Raw genomic sequence first — 23025 nt, 5'->3', positions numbered from 1 at the left:
GAGGGTAGATGGACAAAAGGATGAATAGATGTTTGAAGGAGTGAAATGATAGATGGATGAGTGATAGGGTCAATGGATGAATTCATGAGTGGATGAGTAGATGGATGGATGGGTGGGTGGATGGATGGATGGAAGGAAGGATGGCTAAGTGAAAGGGTCGATGGAGAGAGAAAGGGAGGATGGATGGATGACTAAAATAGTGGATGGGTGGAAGGATTAGTAAGTGAAAGGATGGCTGGATTGGTGAAAGGGTAAATGGCTGAATGGATGAGTGAATGGATGGATGGGATGAAGAGTGGATGGATAAGTGTACAGATGGATAGGGTGAAAGGATGGATGGATGGATGGATGGATGGATGGATGGATGGATGGATGGATGGATGGATGGATGGATGGATGGATGGATGGATGGATAATGGAGGATGAGTGAAAGGTTGGATGAGGGGATGGATGAAGGGATGGATGAGTGAAATGATAGATGGAAGGATACATGATGGATAGGTTTGCAAATGGTTGAATATGTTTGGAAATGGCTGGGCTTACTTATATACTATTGCGCAAACTCTGATGTGTCTGTAAAACGTACCTACTGTCCTGAAGTTTTGTCCTGAATTTTGACCTCCTGTCCTGAATTTGTGTCCTGAATTTTGACCCTTTGTCCTGAATTTTTACACTCACCATCCTGAATTTGCACCAATGCCAGTTGGTCACCCTACCTCCCTCGTGGCAAGTCTCGGGCTTTCCTGTCACCGGACGCCGCACACAACGCACCTCATTGCTCCAGTGCGAAACCCGGGGGAACCTTCTGTGCAGCAGTGCTCAGGCCGGCGGCATCGGACCGGTCCCAGAGTTTCACCGAGGCCGGGGCACAGGTCTATCTGCGTGTAGACACCGTTACAGCCAGATGGCAAACTATTGAAAGAGGATAAATAAAGGATTACGGTCCAGGCAGCAGGAGCCTCACCAGGTGGCGGCCATTCCGCCTGTGCGCCCTCTAGCGCCCCCCAATATTATGCATTATTAAAAGTGATGTATAGTAATAATTGAAAGTAGTTTAATTATATTTTAATAACAAATTATGTTACATTCATTTCTAAATTCACAACAAGTTGTTAAAATATTCTATAATTAAATAATAAATGTTACATTTCTAGAGGCCAGATGTAGGTAATTTAGCAACTCGCAAATTGCGCTCAATTGTGAGTCTCTAAATACCATGTACAACAGTGTCTGAGACACTGTTAGCGATTCCTAATGGGGTTGCAAATTGCATGCCTCATGCATATAAATGAGTCACTCCCAATTTGCGACCCCCCCAGGTATGGTGGCCTGTTGGGCTCAGCTGACCTCCATGTCTGGTACTGCTTTTAAATAAAACAGTTTTTTAAATGCAGCCCGTTTCCTTAAAGGGAAACAGGATTCAGTTTAAAAAAAATGAACGAAAACCTTTCATTTTTCTATGGGCAGGTAGTGGTCCCTAGGACCACTGCCTGCCCCTAAAAAACATTTCCCCCTGGGAAAAATTGGACCCTTTGCCATTTGCGAGTGCTTTACCACCCTCTTGAAGAGGGCGGTAAATTGCGAGTGTTTTGCTACCGCAATTGCGGTCGCAAAACATTTTTACATAGGCCTCTGACTCGCTATTAGGAAGGGACACCCTTGGAACGCTCCTTCCTAATAGCGACTCGCAATTCCGATTTAGCGAGTTGCAAAAAAATTGCAACTCGCTAAATAGGGATTGTACATGGCCCTATTAAATTTTGCAGGCGCTAATGGGTCGAAAACCTGTCTGCCCATGCAAAATAGGGTTGTACATCTGGCCCTTGATATTTTACTGGGGGTGAATGTTTTGAATTGCTCTCCATTCTGTCCATCAATTGTGTGCCTTGATATTTTATAACATTAAATTATATTTATTTATCATTTAAATTATTTAAAATAATATAATTCAATTCATCAGTATTTCCTATGATGTTTTATTTTAAGACCCTACCTCCATTACTTTCTATAGTAGGGTGTTGCAGTACCAGTGGTTGGCCCTGTGTGGTGCTGGACTTACTAATGTTTCTTTTTGGTAGTAGTAACTTACACTCATTCATATATTTCGGGGGGTTAAGACATGTAAATCTATATTTTATAAGTAACTTTATGCTCAGATTTTGTAAATAGCCAAATGCAGTAAAGTTAGTCAAAAGTGCTAGACTAAATTGCATGAGTAATTTACTTACAAATGTAAGTTACCTTTGTGACAAACCCCATCAATATATTGGTCAAACAGGTCAATGAAGGAATTAATTACACATAACCTGAGTCAGGAGGTAAATTAGGAGACCAACAAAATCACGAGCAAGAACCTGTTTAACTTGCCTTTTAGTTTGGGATAAAATGAATGTACATAGAATTAAAAAATAAAATATATGCTAAGGATCACAGTAACGGCAACAAATACTTAGGGCCTGGTTATGAGTTTGGTTGTCTGACCGCTGGACTGCCGTTGTGGTGGTCGGAAGAATGCTACCAAGCGGGCAGGGTTGTGTTGGCGGTGGCACTGCAGCGGCATGCTTTGGCTCATAGAGAGCCTGCAGCATTAGCCGATGCTGTGGAAGCGCCACCTGCACGGTCGGGCGCACTGTGTACCATGCATCATGTCATGCACCTTTGCGCAGTAACGTCTTTGACGTGGTCATCTACTCAGCGCTGATTGTCCTCTAAGTATCTTTTGTTCTACAGCTCGTATCTAGTTAAGAGAAATGTGTTTAGTGACGTCCCTAATTCCACAGGACAGATCAGGGTTCAACTGTGACGTGTAGTTTGAATAGTGACGCCATTTTAATCTGCATGACGTCTATGCTCTTTGAGACTCACTCTTTGTTAAATATTGTTCTATAACTCTGAGATTGCGTATTTTTTGTTCGTTCAAAGTAGTGTTTGGGTGAACGACTATGCATAACGGAGAACCAGATTGTACAGTAATGGTATCCAATGCTTTGCATTTGAACTGCAGTGTTTTGATAATGTCCGGGCTGGGATTTCAGTGTTTTCTTGTAATTCTGCATTTAGGACTGGTTGTGCGGCTCTTTCAGAAACTTCCCCTTAAGCTCGTTCTTTCTTGATTGCAAATTTACTGTCTTTATCCTTTTTAATTCCTTGGTATGTAAACACAGCACGCAATTTAAATGTCTAATTGGGATCCTGTCTAATTATCCCCCTGCCAGATGGTGGTTGAAGTTTAATAGTCTTTTAAAAGTAGTTTACTTGCAAAAGTGTTTCCTTAATTGCGGTAACTGTTGAATGATTAAAGAGCGAAAGAATAGCTACTCTAAAGCGTATTGTGACAGTGTGTTTCATGTATTGAAAGGTGTACTTTTGAATCAAAGTTTTATTTGCCTTCATTACGTAAAAAAAACCTTGCAGTTTTTGATGTGTGTCTTCATGCATATTCTGAACAACAAAAAGAAACAAAACTGCAATAGGTAAGATCTAATTTTGAGTAACACAAAAATGGTGTGTGAAAACACAAGTATATCTTTCTGAGTTTTGTTTACACAAGTCATGCAACATATATTGTAAAAAAAAAATATTCAGGTGCACTCATCACCACATTCAATATATAGTGACGAGTTGTGTGTGTCTGGTAGTGCAAAACTGCCTTTTGGGTAACCGAGTGTGGCTAGCTATACAGTAAAGAACTTTAATGCTAGTTGTGAGACATTATGGGCTTCATTACGATTGTATGGTTGAAAGCCTCCGACCAGTGGTCAGAGGCTTTCCGCCCGACATGGTAGGTTTACAGTCTGACCTCCATATTAGGATGGCGGCAGTCAGAGGTATACCTGTGGGGGGATTCCGACATGCAGGCCCGGACTGGCCGTTGCGGGCACCGGGCAATCCCCCGGTGGGCCGCATGGTTGGGGGCCGGTTTTGGCCCCCTGGGGGCCGTTTTTGTTACAGGGCCGTTATGCTGCAAAAACGGCCCTGTAACAAAAACGGCCGAAAACCGGCCCTGGCACAGAGCGCGGTCGCACCTCCCGGTCCTCCTGGAGGGGGGGAGGGGGCCGGCCGAGCACTTTGCCAGGGCCGGTTCTGGTTCCCAGTCCGGCCCTGCCGACATGGTTCCGAATAATCCCTTAATGACGGCAGCTCCGCCGTCGGAATTATGATGTCGGTTTCCAACAACCATGTCAGCCTTTCCAACATGGAATGGCTGTCGGAGAGCGACATTGGGGTCCAGATAACAATCTTTATACATCATATTATACCAAATGTGTTTGCTTGGTAAAATCAAGTACCCAATCTTTCTAAGGAAAACGTCAATCAGCACAAACAAAGAAACAACAAGAAAACATGGCAAGGTCTCTCTGCATGGAAAGTGTTATCCATAAAAAGAGCACTTCAAGCAAATAAAATTTAGCAGTAAATAACCAAAAATAAATTGTATGTTAATAAATGGAAGATTGGTATTTGTTAGCAGCATCCAAATTGCTAACGCAACCCCCGACTTCAATATTGAAATGTTTGTCATCACAGAAACATGACTTTCTCCAGTGTTTTACCTACTGACACAAGAAGGTTACTAGCCACTACCACAGGACAGGCAGATAAAAAATGTAAAGGAACCACAATCATACATATAGTGATTCAGGGGCATATTAGCAAGCTGAAGTATCGCCGCTTTTTTGGCGAACTGTGCCGAGAAAGCGGCGATACTTCCAGCGCCCTATTAACAAGGGCATGCTAACGCCTGCCTTAAGCCCACTTTGTATGTCAGCGAGAAACATCGCTAATGACATGCAAAGTGGGCGTTCCCACGTCCAACCACATGTAAAATGTGGTTGGAGGTGGGAACACCCTATTACCAAGGCAGGTGTTGGGAGAAGAAGACCTGCGATAAACTCGTTTATCGCAGGTCTCCCAACGACTGCTCTGACCAGGTGTTAAGGCATTGATAACATGGGGGTGTGGATCACAACGCTGAATCCACTCCGCCCATATTATCAAGGCACACATTAGCGCTTGAAAACAACGTTTGTTTTCATGCGCTAAAATGTTCCATATCGCCGACTATCGCCGGATTTAATTTCGCCTACGTGTTGCACATTGATAATTACGCACTAACACGGCGAATAAATCCGGCGATAGCCGGTGATATGGAAATGTGCGATGTGCGTTATATAACGCACATCTAGATAATATGTCCCTCAGTGTCTAGTCAAATCTTAAAATTGATACCTCAAAAAACAACATCGTAACTAATATTACACATTCTCAATTAATTATATCCAATACCTTCTATGTCCATCTATTTTAAACATTTGGTGGGCTTGAAATCACACAACAACCGGGAGCATAAACAATAGCAACAACATTAACAACATTAATCTAGAAACATAATCTCACCAAAGTAGAAAAATAATCATATGGTGAATACCATGAAAAACATCAACCATCTGTAAAATGCACAATTTATTTCAATTGTGCAAATTGTCAACACATTTTAAAGGCAGCACATTAAGTATCAGTGTAGATAAGGAAAATACACATACCACACCAGACCCATCCAAACTAGACTGTCTGATAATATGGAAAGCTTCTGAATGTTCAAACCAAGCACATCTAAACACAAAGTCAATCAATAACATCAGCCTTCAGTGAAAAAGGAAAATAACACTCCTAAATGTTAATTCCAAGGAAGATCTCATGTACCACTTTGAGAAATTCAATGAAATAGCCAGAAATTAACAACAGTCATCGCCATCAAAGAACAAATACATTAACCGCATAGGCTAGAAAATGTAGGAAATATTAAAAGTAAAAAATCCCAGACCATACCCCACTAAATATAAGCAACAGCACTGCTGAAATTAAATGAAGGCACTCTCATTATGAGGGAAACTTACAGTAGGTAAACTAAAACAGACAAAAGAACCTTCGCAGAAAACTAACTATTGACATTATATAAATTCAAATAGAAAGCAAAATAAATCAGGACCTAATAGTCCCAGAACTTTTCATCTCTGTAAAGTGTTGTCATCAGTGATGTCATTTCAGTTGTCTTTGGTGTTGTTAAAGAACATATCATGAGTGTTGTAAAACGTGAGACATAAGCAGTGCATGGCGAGGGCACGAGTTATAGGAACTTGTAATAACTACAACTGGTGAATTTACCTTTTTTTTGCTTAAAATGTTACCTTCAAATTGACATTTTCACCTAACTACAATGTCACTCTAAGGTAAGTTGTCAATGAATTTCTGAGTATTTTAAAGCAAAGTAAGATAGTATTACCATACCTTCCTATAACGCCACTTTAATCTTTGCTTTTTCAGTGAATTTATAGGATTTTTTAAAACATAAATTAATATCTTATTGCCGCTGTTTGTGGTGTGAGGTTGGGCACAGGGCCTGGCAGCAAGTCATGGAACTGCGCCCATCCCCCATAGGTGGCTGCCTCAACTGTGCATGGCCTTAGAACATGGGTGGCGTGGTGTTGATTGAAGGGTCTGGCCTGGCCCTGCCTCTACCCTCAAGTGGCCACCCCTACCGTGCATAGCCTATGGATGTGGGTAGTGTTGGTTTGCCATAGAGCCAACAACCTGCTCACTGCAGCCCAGGCAGACACTCTGGCCCCACCTCTTTTTTTCTCTTGTATGTGTCCAGGGGACTGCACTGGCTCCTGTGAGGTCGGGGAAAAACAAAAAGCTTTTTTAAAAATAATTTGGTCCCTCTGAGACCCCACCTACACGGTCCAGGGGGTCAGGGTATGGCGCTAAATTTACCTGAAAACCAAAAAACGTTTTTCTATGGTATCTAGACCCTAACTAAAACTTGCCACTGAGTGTGTGTATACATATATACTCACTGAAAAAACAAAAGGTGAAATTAATGTTATAGTAGGGTGAAGTGTCAGTTAAAACATACAGTTTTGAAATAAAAAATAAAGCATTGCATTTAACCAGTTATATTTATCTCAAGGAAATATACCTCATGCCCTAAAGTAACTCTAGCTGGCGCACCCGCCATGCATAGTTTTGTCATCAATGATGTAATTTCAGATGTTGCATTGATGTTATTAATGATGTCATAGAATATGTCATGAGTGATTTAATATGTGAGGTCATACGCAGTGAATGGCGAGGGCACGAATTATAGTTACTTTAGGGCACGGTTTACAGTTATAGTTAGTTGAGATAACTATAACTGGCAAATAGCTGTACTTTTTTGTTTAAAATGGTATGTTTTAACTGACATTTTTACTTCATTATAACATCCCTTTAACTTTTGTTTTCCTTACTGAATTCCTACTGATAATGTAAATTTAACCTAAGTTTTTGCAGTGAATTTCTCGATTTTTCTTAGCATAAAGTAAAATATCCCGCTCCGTACGCAGCATGGGGTTGCATGCAGGACTGTCATCTGACCACCTCCATGCTCATGGCCTTTGGCCTCATCGCCTTCAAGTTCCCAATGTCCCACAGTGCACAGCCTTTGGCCATGCACAGCGTATGGTTGGGCGCAGTCAGGCAGACTTGCTGTCTTTGTCAGAGGATCACAACACCAAAATATGAAAAGTGGATCTACTGGCCTTATCAAGCAGCGAGGATATCAACATATTTAAAACAAATCTATCATCTTTGTCCAAAAATCACCAATAAATTTAATCAAATGTCTATTTCACTAATTCATATAATGCAGTGTTTACTGTTCAATAAAAGTGATTGCTGTAAAAAATATTTAATAAACTTTTATTTAAAAAAATCAACATCTCTTAAACTTTCTTTTAACATTTTTCAGCCCACAAAATGCAATAATTAAATCAGCCACAAGAGGGCCTTGCATGCCAGCTGATAAGCATACAGCTCCAACTAGAACTGCTTTAGAAAATTATGGTAAGTTCTCCTGGGGTCATGGATGTAATGGCTCAGGATATTTACTGCTTTTTGTAAATGTTGCTGGGGCCCTGCTGCACTTCTTGCAACCCCCACAACATTAAACAATGTTTAGTGGTCCCCTGCCTCTTCTAGGGGCACCACAAGCAAGCAAGTAATTATAGGGCTCTCCTTGCCAATGCAGAGAATAATAAATAAGCAATATTATTAACTTTTTCTAATGCTTGTTACATTTTTGTGGGTGGATGAGTGTGTGTATGGCTGTATTGGTGAGTAAGTTCATGTGCCAGTGGTATATGAGTGTGTAACTGGGTATGTGAAAGGCAGTATAGGTGACTGATGGGGTATGCGAGTGACTGTATGGATGAGTGAGTGAATGTGAGAGTGGTTGAATGGGTGAGTGTATGCTTGTGCCAGTGACTGTATAGGTGAGTGAGTACATGTTAGTACCTGTATGAGTGAGTGAGTGTGTGTGTAACTGTATGGGTAAGTGGTCGTGTGATTGACAGCATGGGTGAGTGAGTAGGTGTGTGAGTAGCTCTATAGGTGACTGGCTCAGTGTGTTAGTGCGTGTATGGGTGTATGATGGATATGTCACTGGCTCTATAAGTGAGTGAGTGGGTGTGTGAGTGGCTGTATGGGTTGGTGAGTGGATGGTGTGTTGATCTATAAATCTGTGATTGGCTGTGTAAGTACTGGTATGGGTGTGTGAATGGGTTTGAGAGTGGTAATTTGGAAGTTGGGTGTATTAAAGGTTACATGGGGTGTAAGTGGGTGCATCCGAGATTCTGTGGATGATGTCATCAGTGGTCATTTGAGATGTGATCGGTGATTTCTCTGATTATGTCATGAGTGAGGTAATATGTGAGGTCATAAGCAGTGCATTGCTTGGCCCCGAGTTATTGTTAGCTCACTAACTATAACTGCTGAATTTCTTTGGGTTTGTACAAGTGAAACATCAGCCTAACTATAACGTCCTTGTAACCTTCGATTTTTTCATTGAATTTCTAAGATTATTTAAATACTAATTCTCAACTAAAACATCCTTGTAACCATATTTTTTTTCAGTGAATTTCTATGGTTTTTTAAAGTAGTACTTGCGTTTACCGATTGGTGGAGAAAGGGGGCTGAGCCTTTGACTAGCTCTGAGGAATCCCTCTGTGTAGGACTTACGGGGGGTACCAGGAGGGATGCTTGGTCACCAAGGTCCCTCAAGAGTAAAGTGAACTTCATTGGCCAATTTTGACCGCAGGGACCCCATCACCCGGGCCCTGCTCTTTATTTTATTTTTTCTAAATGCATAAAACTAGGGAGGGGGTTCTGTGGGACCCCTCCCCGGCTTATTTCAGCCCCAGGGATCTCCTCCCCTGGAGCCTGACCCTTTTTGAAAGAAATATTATACAAAAAAGTAAGGGGGCCACGCTGCCCCTCCTCCTGAGCAATTTTTGGCACCTAGCCTGCCCCTTAAAAAAATTATATATATTTTTTTTAAAAGGTTGGGAAAGACAGGAAAACACACATGCTCCACATTCAGCAAGCAAGAGCCTTTTTTGCTCTTGCTTGCTGAAAGTGGAGCAAGTTTGCTATGGCTTGGCATGAGCAGTGCTTCCAACAAGCAATAGCAAAATGCAATGTCCTGGAGATGGGCACCCTGGGACATTGCTGGAACCAGCCCTATGGGGTGGCAATACCCAGGGCCATCTAGGGCTCCAGGAGCCGGGCCGCGCAGCCCCATCCAATTTTAACTTTGGCTCCGGGGAGGTGGTGATCCCTGGGGCAGGGTGTACGCAATATACCCCCTCAATTATTGTGCTTGTGCCCAGGGAAGGGCGTCCCCTCATTTGTGTTAGTGTCCCCGACACTGTGGGGGAGGCTATAGGGCCTCCCCCTCATTCTAAATATTAAAGTGCTTCTGTGCCCTGGGTAGGTGGGGGTTTCCGGGGCTGCGGGGGGCAGGGGTCCCCCCTCATTCCTATCAAGTGTCCCCAGGGCTGCGGGGGAGGCTGTAGGGCCTCCCCTGCATTCTAAATATTAAAGTGTTCATGTGCCCCAAGAAGGTGGCGGTCCCTGGGGCAGCAGGGGAGCCACATTGCTCCCCCACATATTATTACTGCCCCAGGGAGTTGGTGGTCCTTGGTCGTGTGGAAACTTATGTCCTGACTATAAGTACCTACTGGCGACCACATATATTGTATACATATATATATATATATATATATTCACCAAAGGTTACAGGAACATTTTAGTTGGGAAATCAAATTTTAAAAAAACTCAGAAATTCACTGAAAAACCGCAAGGTTACAAGACGTTATAGTTAGGCTCAGAAATCACTGGTTCAAATCCAGTGAAATGCAGCAGCTGAGCTACTATAACATTTTACGATCCAGCGTGCGCAATGAAATTCATTTTATTTATTTAATTGTTTACTTGCCTCCGTTCATCCATATTCCGGTGTTTACTACCCCCCACCCTGCCCCTCCCCGTCCTACCTCACCGCCCCATGGAACTCCCTCCACGGGCCGCTACTGATACTGTAATATGCCAGTTATAGTATAATGAACTAATTATTGGTAACTATAACTATAGCTAACAATAACATACGCCTGCTTCATGCAATGGTTATATCCTCACATATTATATTACAGTGTCAAGTTAATGACATAATTGATGGCATCATTTCTATTCAATCACTATCTATAGCATCACTCTAACCTTTAGTTATTCTAGTGACTATCTATCTATCTATCTATCTATCTATCTATCTATCTATCTATCTATCTATCTATCTATCTATCTATCTATCTATCTATCTATCTATCTATCTATCTATCTATCTATCTATCTATCTATCTATCTATCTATCTATCTATCTATACTAATATAATAAAGAGAGAGCCCAAACCTATGAGGCGGGTAATCTCAGGAACCACAGCACCAATCACAAAACCCCATACAGCGTTGGAAAGGGCAGTTGCAGCAGAAGGACTTAGGCTATGCAGATGCCCACCATATACATCTAAAAGGTAAAAGAACCGTGCCAGCAAAGTAGTCCCTTGTGGGAGTGTCTGCATTTTGCTGTGGAAGTGTTCTGGGGCGGGACAAACGCTGGGGGCTTGTGGTACGTTCCGCCCTTCATGCCATGTCTCATATTGTGTGCTAATCCCACCCTGCTCCCTTTAAATACCCCTGCACCCTATAATCATAACCCACCCTTACTCCTTAAAATACCCCAACACCCTCAAACACTAACCCATCTTAACCCTATAAATATACCCTGTACCCCAAAACCCAAACCTATCTCTAAACCCTAAAAATACCCCTTTACCCCAAACCCCAAACCTAGCCCTGAACCCTATAAATACCCATGTACCTCAAAACCCAAACCTACCCCTGAACCCTAAAAATACCCCTGTACCCCAAAACCCAAACCTAGCCCTGAACCCTTAAAATACCCCTGTACCCCAAAACCCAAACCCCAAACCTAGCCCTGAACCCTATAAATATACCCTGTACCCCAAAACCCAAACCTATCTCTAAACCCTAAAAAAAACCCTTTACCCCAAACCCCAAACCTAGCCCTGAACCCTATAAATACCCATGTACCTCAAAACCCAAACCTACCCCTGAACCCTAAAAATACCCCTGTACCCCAAAACCCAAACCTAGCCCTGAACCCTAAAAATACCACTGTACCCCAAAACCCAAACCTACCCCTGAACCCTAAAATACCCCTGTACCCCAAAACCCAAACCTAGCCCTGAACCCTTAAAATACCCCTGTACCCCAAAACCCAAACCTACCCCTGAACCCTAAAAATACCCCTGTACCCCAAAACCCAAACCTAGCCCTGAACCCTAAAAATAACCCTGTACCCCAAAACTCAAACCTACCCCCAAACCCTAAAATACCCCTGTACCCCAAAACCCAAACTAGTCCTGAACCCTAAAAATACCCCTGTACCCCAAAACCCAAACCTAGCCCTGAACCCTTAAAATACCCCTGTAACCCAAAGCTACCCCTGAACCCTAAAAATACCCCTATACCCCAAAACCCAAACCTAGCCCTGAACCCTGAAAATACCCATGTACCCCAAAACCCATACCTATCCATAACCCCTAAAACTACCCCTGTATCCCATAACCCAAAACTATATCTGAACCCTTAAAATACCCAAACACCCCAAAACATATACCTCAGTATCCCAAAACATATACCCCTATACCCATACTTACCGTATCCAAATATTAAAAAAAAACATGCTTTTACCATTCATGCATTTACAACAAATTTTGTTGTAAATGTATGCATGGTAAAAGCATATAAAATGTAATGCCATGCGTTATAATGACATTGCGGAGTCATGGTACTTTCGTAATGAAAGTATGCGAAGTGATGGTATGCGGAAAGAAAGTTGCGGAATAATGGGTGTTTACCCTCCCCCGGTAAGTACATTGGTGGCACTGCGGCCCACATCTACAGCAACATACTCATATTTTTTCAGCACCCATTTGAAAAATGCACAGGTCTCTCTCATTGATGGCCAGCACCGACATACACTTTTAGACACACCTCCCGCCACTAGTTCTAGAATTGCGAACCTTAGAGCTGGGGAGCTACGTTCGAATCTCGGCATCAGCTCAACATCCTGTGATTCCAGGCAAATTGCTTTGTCTCCCCGTGCCTACCAAAAATGAATGTGTTCTTCTGTAATGTAAATTGTGCTCATGCAATGTTGTCGAGTTCACGCTATATAATATTGCAAGGAAAAATAAAGTAGGGAAACTCGAGTTCACACACTACTGAACGCGCACTCTTAAGTGCATCAGCAGTGCAATGTGAATCGGAGCGTTTCACAGGCCTGTCAAAGATAAGAAATGCTATCAAAACAAAATCCTACAAAACAATATACTACTGGCCGGCATCAATTCATACCCGGACACTGTCGGGACGGGCTGCTAGTGTTCACTAAAATACTTAATGTAACAGGGACTTTATAGTTAGGATCTGATTTTTACACACACAACACCATAGACATTTAGCAGTTATAGTTATCTCAAGTAATGACAACGTGTGTCCTAGGGTAACTATAACGCCTGCCCCATCATGCACAGTTTTTCTCATCAATACTTTCCTGTAAATGTTGCAGTGATATTATCAATGAGATCATAGAAGTTTTCATGAGCAATGTAATATGTGGGGTAATTAGCACTGCATGGCTTGGGCGAGATAATTATAACGGCTGAATCTCCATGGTTTGTGTGTGTAAAATCTGAACCTAATTATAACGTCCCTGTAACCTTTACTTTTTTCATGAATTTCTAAGGTTTTTAAAAATTTCCATTTCCTAACTGCAACGTTCCTTTAACCTCGGTTTTTTTCAGTGAATTTCTACATTTTTTAATATTTCCTAACTATCACATCCTTGTAACCTTTGTTTTTTCAGTGAATTTCTACAGTTTGTTGTTGCTATTTTCTAACTGTAACATTCCTGTAATTTGGGTGTATACCAGGTATAGAGATATCTCTGGTTGCGAATTCTTTTAAAAAAAAGACAAGTTCATGCAGGAAAATTCAATGCATTGATTGGCTGCCAACACTTCAACCAGGACGTGTTGACAGCCATCTTGGGATTAAGCTTCACTGAGTCCCCCTCAAAAGAAAGTGAAAATAAATAAAAGGGACAGTGTAAGAATCCTCTTTAAAATAACCCCCAGGTGGAAGCAGGTCCTGGGGGCATATATTCTATGTAGGATCAGGGCACACGGGACCCCCTCCAAGGGCTTATTAAACCCACAGTGACGGTCACCTCCCCATGGCTATAATTATCATTAATGCGGGTAGGCCCACTGGACCCGTCTGCAGCCCCGGGGACCGCCACCTACCCGGGGGCTATTGTGTATCATGTAGGGGGGCCTTGTGGACCCCCACCTGCTCCAGGGACCACCACCTCCCTGGGGCTAATTGAAACAATATGAAACAATATGCTGGCATCACAGACACCCCCACCCTGGGAACTGCTACCTCCTCTTGGCTCATTTCAATAATATGGGGGGCCTCACATGCCCCCCTCTGCTCCAGGCAATGCCACCTCTTCTGGGCACATGAATATTAAAAAAACACTGGAAACCCTAAGGCCTCCCCTGTATCCCCGGGGACCACCACCTCCTCGGGGCAAAAATAAGTAAAGGATGTGTGGGGAGGCTCTGGTCCCCACGCAGCTCCGGGGACTGCCACCTCCCAGGGGCCCTAATGCACTATTTACGGTAGTCTGTTGCAGACCCTTTGGACCATCATCTCCTCGGGGCTATCTATAGACAAGATGGGAGGGAGGCCGCTCAGCCTCCCTCCTGGAGCCTTATATGGCCCTGGGAACCCACCCTCCAGGGCAGGCTCCATCATGGTCCTGGGGTGCTCACCCCTGGACCTGGCAGTTTGCCATGACATAGTAAACAATGTGCTCCACTTTGAGCAAGCAAGAGCATTATGCTCTCGCTTGCTAAAAGCAGGGTACACTTTGCTTTTTACACACAGGGAGCTGAATGTTAGCAGAATAAAAATATAAAGGCCTGGCCCTGAGACATGGGGTTCTCGGTCTGAAATTGGCCTAAAAAAAAAAAAATAATAAAGGGGCAGGTCCTAGGTAATGGGGTCCCCAGGGCCAGAAATGGCTGCACAGCCCCCCTTTCTAAGTAGATTTTTTTTATAAGCTGGCAAATCACAGAAGTAACTCTGTGAATGCGACTCCTGGCACGCTCCAGGTTGGCTGCTGAGGGTCCTTTGGGGCCAAGAAGACCTCCTGTTACCACCAGTTAGCCACACACAGTGTAATTACTGAGAGGTGGTAGGAGGCCATGACCCATTTCTCCACCAATCTGCAAACGTTCCTCTAGGTGTACTGCTGGTGGGGGGATGAGCTTTTCCTTGCCTCCTGAGGGCCTCAGGACTAAAGTGGACTTCATCCTACAAGCAGTGGTGCTTCAGAGGACACGTTTCCAGAGTGGTGGAGAAAGGGGGCATGGCCTCTGATGACCTCTCATTAATCTAGCTGTGTGGGTCTTACTGGAGGTACCAGGAGGGGTTGTTGGCCTGCAAGGATCCTCATTAACCAAGGGGACTACATCCCCAACTAGTCATTCACCAGGAGGCGCATTTGCAAAGTGGTGGAGAAAGGGAATGTGGCGACAAAAAATCTCTCAGCAAGCCCACTGTGTGGGACTGGCTGGAGGTAACAGAAGAGGAAGTTCGCCCCCAAGGACCTTCAATAGCCAAAGGGACTTCATCCCCCTATCAGTAGTGCACCACAAGGTGTGTTTGCAGAGTAGGGGGGAAAGGGAGTGTGGCATCCCACACTGTCTCAGTGAACCCGCTGTGTGGGACTTCCTGAAGGAAACTGGAGGGGTAGGTGGGCCCCAAAGATGTGCTTGGGGGGGGGGCAACTACTACTCCTGTTGCCTCCAGTAAGACCCACACAGTGGGATTGGTAAGAGATGTTTAGAAGACACTCGCCCTTTCTCCACTACTCTGCAAATGTGGATTGTGGTGCACTACTGATTAGGGGATGAAGTCTACTCTATTCCTGAGGGACCTTGGGGGCCAAGAAACCCTTCTGGTACCTCCTGTAAGTACTACACAGCGGGATTCCTAAGAGCTTGTTGAAGGCCCAGCTACATTTCTTTACCACTCTGCCAATGCGATTACTAGTAAAAAAAAACATAGAAATTTCCTGAAAAAAGCAAAGGTTACAGGTAAGTTATAGTTAGGAAATAGAATTTAAAAAAACCTTAGAAATTTCACTGGAAAAAACAAAGATTACAGGGACATTACAGTTAGGGTCAGTTTTCACTTGTACAAAACTAGTGAAATTCAGCAGTTATAGTTACCTGAGATAACTATAACTTACGCCCCTGCAATACACTGCTTATGACCTCCCATATTACATCACTCATGACATGGTCAGTGACATCACTGATGACATCACTGCTGGCCCCCACTCCCCTAGTCATCACACCCAGTGTCCAGAGAACCAAAAGGTTACCATCGTACCCAAATCTTTACGTCTGTAACACATGCAGCTGATGCAGAGAGATATAATATAGAGATAGTGCTGGGTGCTGCACAGTAGCCACCACTGTTGTTGCAGGTGGAATCGGACTCACAGCGCAGGTCCAAAAACACTCCTCAAACAACTTACATCCTCAACTGCTTTGCAATAACAGGTGCCAATCTGGATACAGTTCACTGGTCTCTGGTCTCAGGAGAGTCATCTTCAAGTTGAGAGCCAGGCTGAGGGGATCCCCGACGAGGTTCAAAGCCCTCCATCTTTTTTAAAGAACTGCAAGACCTGCCATGGATTGGTGAATACATGTGCTTTTCCGTCCACTAGTATCCGTAGTTTGGCTGTGTACATCATATTGTATTCCTAGTGTAAAACACACAGTTTTCTTTTCACTGATAGGAATTGACGCTGTGTCTCTTGTACTTGTTGCGTGAAATCGGGATATGAAATGAAATGAAATGAAATGAAAGAAGTATTTCTAGAGCGCACTGCGGCCAAGCGGCTTCCTGGCGCTAAAACATTTACGAGACGTTTTCCCTACATAGCAGGGTAGTCAATAATTGTTCAATATAAAGTTCCATGTTAGGGATACTAGTAGACTCCACAACTCCTATGAACGTGATGTTGTTGCACCTCTAGCGCCCCCCTCCCCCAAATCCCCTTTTTTCGTTTAATAATTTGTTCATTATGGTGCAGGCCAGAGACTCAGCATTAGGAGTATCTTCTGCTTCAGAAACTCCCTTCTCCACTGTATCTAGTCTCTTGGTATGTTTATCCAATCTTTCTGTCATTCTGTCCATCTGGAAGGTAAGGGCATTGATCTTCCCATCGATTTTTGTAAAGCTGCACTGCATGGCAGCTTAATCCATGTTCCTGTTTAAAATCCTCATCCACTGGCAGGTCACCAGTATCCAAACCCGATTCAGAGGCATTTTTGTCTGGCTCTTGCTGATTAGGAGTTTTTTGTGGTTCAAACTGTATTTTCAACTCCGTCTTGTCGGTCCTGCCCACATTGTAGCACTTCTTCGAGCAGTTTAGAGTTTACTACGTATTCAAGAATATAGCCCCTCTCTCACCTCCAATACGACTCAGTAGGTATGTGAATGGATTCCTCAGAAGTGCACCAAGTCTGCCCCAGTCACGATAAAATCTGTTGCCCTACAGGCGCACCCAACTTTCCCAGGTCTGTCGGGTGCCCTGCAGAAGTACAGGCCCCCAAGGGCTCTAGGATTTATACGCAACAAGGGCTGCCATGTCATAGAATACTTTCTGGGGTTCCCCCCTAGCCTCAGCTCATCTAGCCTGAGGAGCGTGCGAGGCCCAGTAGTGTGAGGTAGGTGAGAGGGTAATCCAGTCCAGCCATGGGCATCCAGTGAGGGCAACCAGCGGCGCAGGAGTTAGGTCGGGAGAGGGCCTACTCCCTCCAATAACCCAGCGAGGTGGACAACCCCACCCGCCCACCGCACTCCTCCGTGAGGCACAGGGCGAGAACTTTCAGTTGCTGACCTCATACAATGGTCACCTGATCGTATTCAGCGACAGTCCTACCTGTCCACTGCACCCCGGAGAGCGCTCTGCTTTGATTGCCCCCGCACCCCCACTCGCCTATGACTTTCCCCTCAGGGCGGGGCAGAGGAGCAACACGCGTCTCGATCCAGGCCAGGCTTGGGGAAACACTGCCTCCCAGCCGCTCAGTATCTCGCTTAGGGGAAGGCCACGTGCATCGCCGAGGATCCAACTTCCTTTTAAGCTGAGCAGGAGTGGCAGCAGCCCCACCAGGAGAACAGTGGAGGTCCATGGCTCCTGCCAGCTGGGAGAAAGGCTCAGCACCCGAGTCGGCCTCCTCAGTGCACCAGCTCTGTTGTTTGCAAGTCGAGTTGCCACCCGCCTGACAGTCGGCTCTCCATGTAGAGGTAAGCAGTATTTCTGGTGTTGGGGATGTAAATAATCAGGATTCTGCAGGATTATGTCTCTGGGCTATTGGAGCTCCTCTAGCTTGTGGCCATCTTGGAGCCAGGCAAGCTCCGCCCCCCTTTCGGCAGTTATAGCTATCTGAGCTAACTATGACTTGCAACTGAATAGGCTGTTCTCTGAATTCACACAAAGAGATTGCCACCAAAGCATTGTTCCTGCAGCTAGCTTGAAGTAGGGGAGACAGGAAATGTCAAGCACTTCAATGAGAAAACTATAGAAACTCCTCCTAACTTCAAAGAAGGCAATAGATATAAAAACAGGGCCCTCAGACCCACTCTTCAGTTCACTTTCTTGACCTGCAAAAGAACTCCCAGAGGGCGGTCTGCTGCTGTGGCCTGCTGTGTACTAATTTTCTGCACCTTGGAGAACTGCTTTGCCTTGAAACCTCAAATGCCTGCCCTGCTTCTTCAGCCCTGCTTTTTCACCAGGACTACAAGAGTGACTCTGAGAGCTAGTCTGCTGGCCTCCTGTTCAGAGCCACAGGGACACAACAGGCACCCACCATCTTGATCCCGGACAAGGACCCACAATGAGTGAGTCCTAACCCCCTCAAGTGGTGCCTCTCCAGTACTGGACCCTTGGTGGTGGTGCTAAATGTGCCCAGAAAGTTAAAATCCCAAACTTGGGACTTGAAAAGGTTTTTGCTAAAAACAACTCTGAGAACCAAGGGAAAACCGGGACGAACCTGCTTGTTTATCTGCACAAGGTGCACCGCCGTCCAGACTGACTTTGGAATAGTTCCCACTACATTCTTCCCAGCTGATGCAAATCCTGTTTAGCAGGCTGACTAGGCCTAATCCACTTTTTGTATCCAAACCTGCACTCCATCGCGGTCGGCCATATTTTTTTACTTTGACTCTGTCTTGTGCGACCAGATACCCATGGTGGGTCATCCTGCCAGGGATTGTGGATGTTGCTTTTACCCAACAACCCAATATCTCACATCATCAGGGATGGGCGATAGCCACAATGAGAACAATAAAAACACAAACAGTATGTACTAAAATTGCATAATACAGCAACCTAGTTTCTTCCAGAGAAACAATACACTATATACACAATATTTGGCTTATGGTGTTAAGTATACTTATTGCAAAGCAAACAAGTTACAACAATGGAAAAGCGTACAAGAATTCTCTCTAATGCAAATAATAGAAAGAAAGGGTTGTACTGGTCAGAGTGGGCAGAATGAGCCATAAATGCAGTGATGGTGGGAAGTCCAGCTACTGAACCTGTAGTCCAATTTATAATCCATCAATTCTTCTCTCTCTCTGTATAGGTGAAGGCAATAAAGATGCAGCAATCTATGTTGAAGGTGTTTTGGGCACTCCTGCGTTATAATCCAGCTGGATCCTCTTGATGTCATTCTCCGAATTGTAATGCCAAGAAGTACTTTCCACTCCACCAACTCGGTGAAAATAAATTACATACAACTTTACAGACACTAGCTCCTCAGTGCAATCTGCAGTTGCTGTATGTGCATATATACTCATTTGTGTGTGCAAAGGGGCATCGCTATCCCATCCGGATTGTTGGTAGTACCCAACATGTACACTGTCTTGTGGTTTGTATTCTGCAAACACTTTTCACATTATTTGTGTGCTGTGCAGTTTTTGTGAATCCCAAATACACGTCGATGACAATACACAGTGTTCTTCTGTTAAATTAGTTTTGGTGTGGCAATTCAGTTCAGCTCACCTCTTTCAGATTTGGCTTTGTCACATCTATAAACGTAGACTAGATCAATTTCATGCAACTTTCCTGCTACAGCCTTCTTCACTAACTGCAACTGGTGTACCCACTGCACCTTAAGACTCAGGCTGTACTCTACTGATTAGGCCCAAATAGGCCAAACCCAGACTGAGGTTGCTTGTAGTCCTGCTCATAGGGGACCTGTCTTGGCAGTTCAGTCTGGACTGTTCGTATTGGAGCAGGATCAAGGCTGATTTGGAAATGGCTGGTACCTGTCTGGGGTGATATGGTGAACAAAAAAAACACAATGGACTAGATTGTGGCTCAGAGTAATTATTTGTAGCTGTGAATAATTCAAGCAATCAAACATCACTTTCTTTTCCAAACCCTTCTCAATGGCACTCCGCAGTTGTGCACACTTGCATTTCTGAGTCTGTTTGCACTTTACACGTTAAGGTGGCCATGCAGGGGGCTCCACCTTGGCATAAGCTGTCTTTTTACTAGCAGGAACTTTGGTAATTGCCCTGGACTTTTTAACCTGCAAACACATCTTAATTTTGTTGACAATTTGCCACATTGAACGAATTGATTGGCACACTGAGCGACTATGGAACGCATATGTTTTTTTCTTCTGATGTCAATCACCCACTTTCCAGTTTGTAGAGCTTTGCTTCTATCAATGAGTTCACTTCGATCCAGGAACTGTTCCACTTCCTCTGCTTTGTTACTTACATGACATGGTGCTGTAGTGCCTATGTTTGGGTTTTTAGCTGCAGCCTGAAGTTGCAAAGAGAACATTTCAATATTTTGATGTACTATGTGCTGTGCATGTGCAAAAGGCTTAATTTGCCTTTTTGTCTACACTCCAGTGACTTGCTAGTCAAACTTACCTCTGCTCCAGTAGATGTGTCCTATCCAATTTATCTTTTCACTAATTCAAGACACTCAAAAAGCACTGGCAGAAATAGCGTTGAATTTAGTCATAAACAGATTTCATCATTAGCAGGGCATCAGAGAGGTAACAAATCTATTTTCCAATGCTTCATTGTTTAGTATAATTGCCCCAGTTAACAAGTAGTCTTCCCAAACCAGTGCTTGAAATGGGCAGGTACCCACAGGTACTCAGTGTAGCATCCACCTCAGTTCTGGAGCACACAAATGACTACACCACACACACAGCTCAGTAATACAAGTTTTTATTCTTCAGCATGCATCCGTTAATTGAACCCACTGCGTCATAGACTTTATTGACCACACCCAGATACACCCAAATACCTCCCAACTTAATATGTAACTTTGTAAGGAGTCCACCTACGACCACATGATCACATAACACTACATTACCCCCTAAATAGAAAATACAAACAACTTATATACATTAGAGTTCCTCATTGAGTCGTCAGATGGACTTGGTTCACTCGTGAGGTCTGGAGCTGATGAAAATTGAGGTAGATGTTTGAATTGGGACAAGTCTCTCATAATGGACTTTCTGGGACGTTGAGCATTCATGATATGACCTTCACTTGTGACAACCCTCAAAAGATCAGCATCAAATGGAGTATCGGTCTTGCGTTTCCACTTTTGTTTGACTAGGACTCGATCTTCTTCTTTGAAAACCATATCCCTGATGCATCTGTGCTTATCTGCATAGGCCTTCATCTTTCTTTACAAGAAGTGTCTGTGACACGAATATCATCAGTGCCTAATACTTTGCTCATGGTCCATTGTGGTAGCTTTGTCCTAATGTCTCTCCCAAACATCTGTTGTGGAATAAAGAGAAAAACCGATATCATCCAGCCTCTCTATGACTTTGCCATGTGTGGTTGATGCTACATCTTCCACTAAGGAAAAACATGTATACTTGGTAATAACTACCATAAGATGATGGCCATTGTTTAAAGGTCCAAAGAAAGCAACTACAATTTTCTCCCATTCATGTTTAGGAAGGTCAGACATATTTAACAGATGCTGTGCTGTCTTGGGAGACAAACAGTTGCGCATGTGACATATTTTCAGTTCCTTCTCGATTCGTTTGTCAACACAGGGGAACACACTCTGTCTCTGAGGCCTCTCTTGGTGGCTACAATGCCACGATGTCCTTCGCCTGCTAGTCCAATAACCTGCTGTCTCAAGCTCTTGGGTACATCACTTCTCCAACCTTTTAGTATAGTACCGTCTTGAGTGACAGAAATTCCTTCCTGCATATTCATAAATGTTTTATATTCTACATCATCTGTGAGAGTTTGAGTTTGTTTTCTCCATGAATGCTTTACATTTATATTCTTGAGTGGGAGCATGTCTCTGTCAGTATTGGTAGCAGCAAGGATCTGCTCAATAGATAGAGGTGCAGGGGTTTAAGACTTCACTATGAAATTAATGTACCCTTCAGCTGCTTTAGACGTTGTACTATGACACTCTATTGGCACTTGTGAATAGCAATATGCAGGGTTTTGATCCTTCCCCAGCTTATATACAATAGTGTAATCATACTCTTGCAATCTCAACCCCCACCACTCAAAGTGTGGCTTTTGAATTTCTAAAAATGGTGAGCAATGCCTGGTGGTCAGTGACAAGGGTGAAATGCTTTCCATACAGAAACACATGAAAAGTTTCAAAAGCCCACACTACAGCCATGCTCTCTTTTTAATGACTGAGAATAGGCGCGTTCAGTCTAAGATAGACTTCGGCTGGCAAAGGCCACAATGTGTCTCTGAGCATTTTGATATCCATTGTGTTGAGCAAGAAATCATGCCCAACCCCACCGGGCTTGCATTTACAGCAATCTCTGTATGTAACTTTGGATCAAAGCAAGCCTTTTCAGCTGCATTTCAAGTGTATGTTTGATTTTCTCGAAACCTAGATCACATTCAGAGGACCATTTGAAGGGAACGTTCTTCCTTTTCCACTCTCGTAATGGGGCATTCACAGTGGCAAAGTCACAAATGTACCTGGAGCAATAGATAGCCATGCTTAAGAAGAATTGCAGCATGGTTACATCTTGCAGGGGATAGGTGGATGACATCGCTTGACTTTTTCAGGATCAGGAGATATTTCTCCTTCAGAGAAAATATGTCTAAAGAATTTGAGTTTGGTTTTGTGAAACTCACACTTTTCTACATTTACCATGAGACATGCTTTGGCGAGAAAATGACACACTTGTTTAGCTTTGTCATGTTTCTTTTGTGTGGCCCCAATCTACCATCACTGTAGTTCAAAGCATGTGTGGGTTGAATTATTAGGAAATGACACCCTGAAAAATTTCTGCAGTCAATGAAACACCAAAACAGAGACTTTTGTATCCTTACAAACCAACATGAGTTAAAAAAGTAGTCATGTACCTACAGGCCTATTGCATCTCAAGTTGATAGTATCCTTTATTCAAATCAAGATGGTAGAAGACCATTCAGCTGTGTAATCAT

The sequence above is a fragment of the Lissotriton vulgaris genome, unplaced genomic scaffold (assembly GCF_964263255.1).
Source record: "Lissotriton vulgaris unplaced genomic scaffold, aLisVul1.2 SCAFFOLD_798, whole genome shotgun sequence".
NCBI classification, from domain to species: Eukaryota; Metazoa; Chordata; class Amphibia; order Caudata; family Salamandridae; genus Lissotriton; species Lissotriton vulgaris.
Note: the sequence above shows the minus strand (reverse complement) of the source record.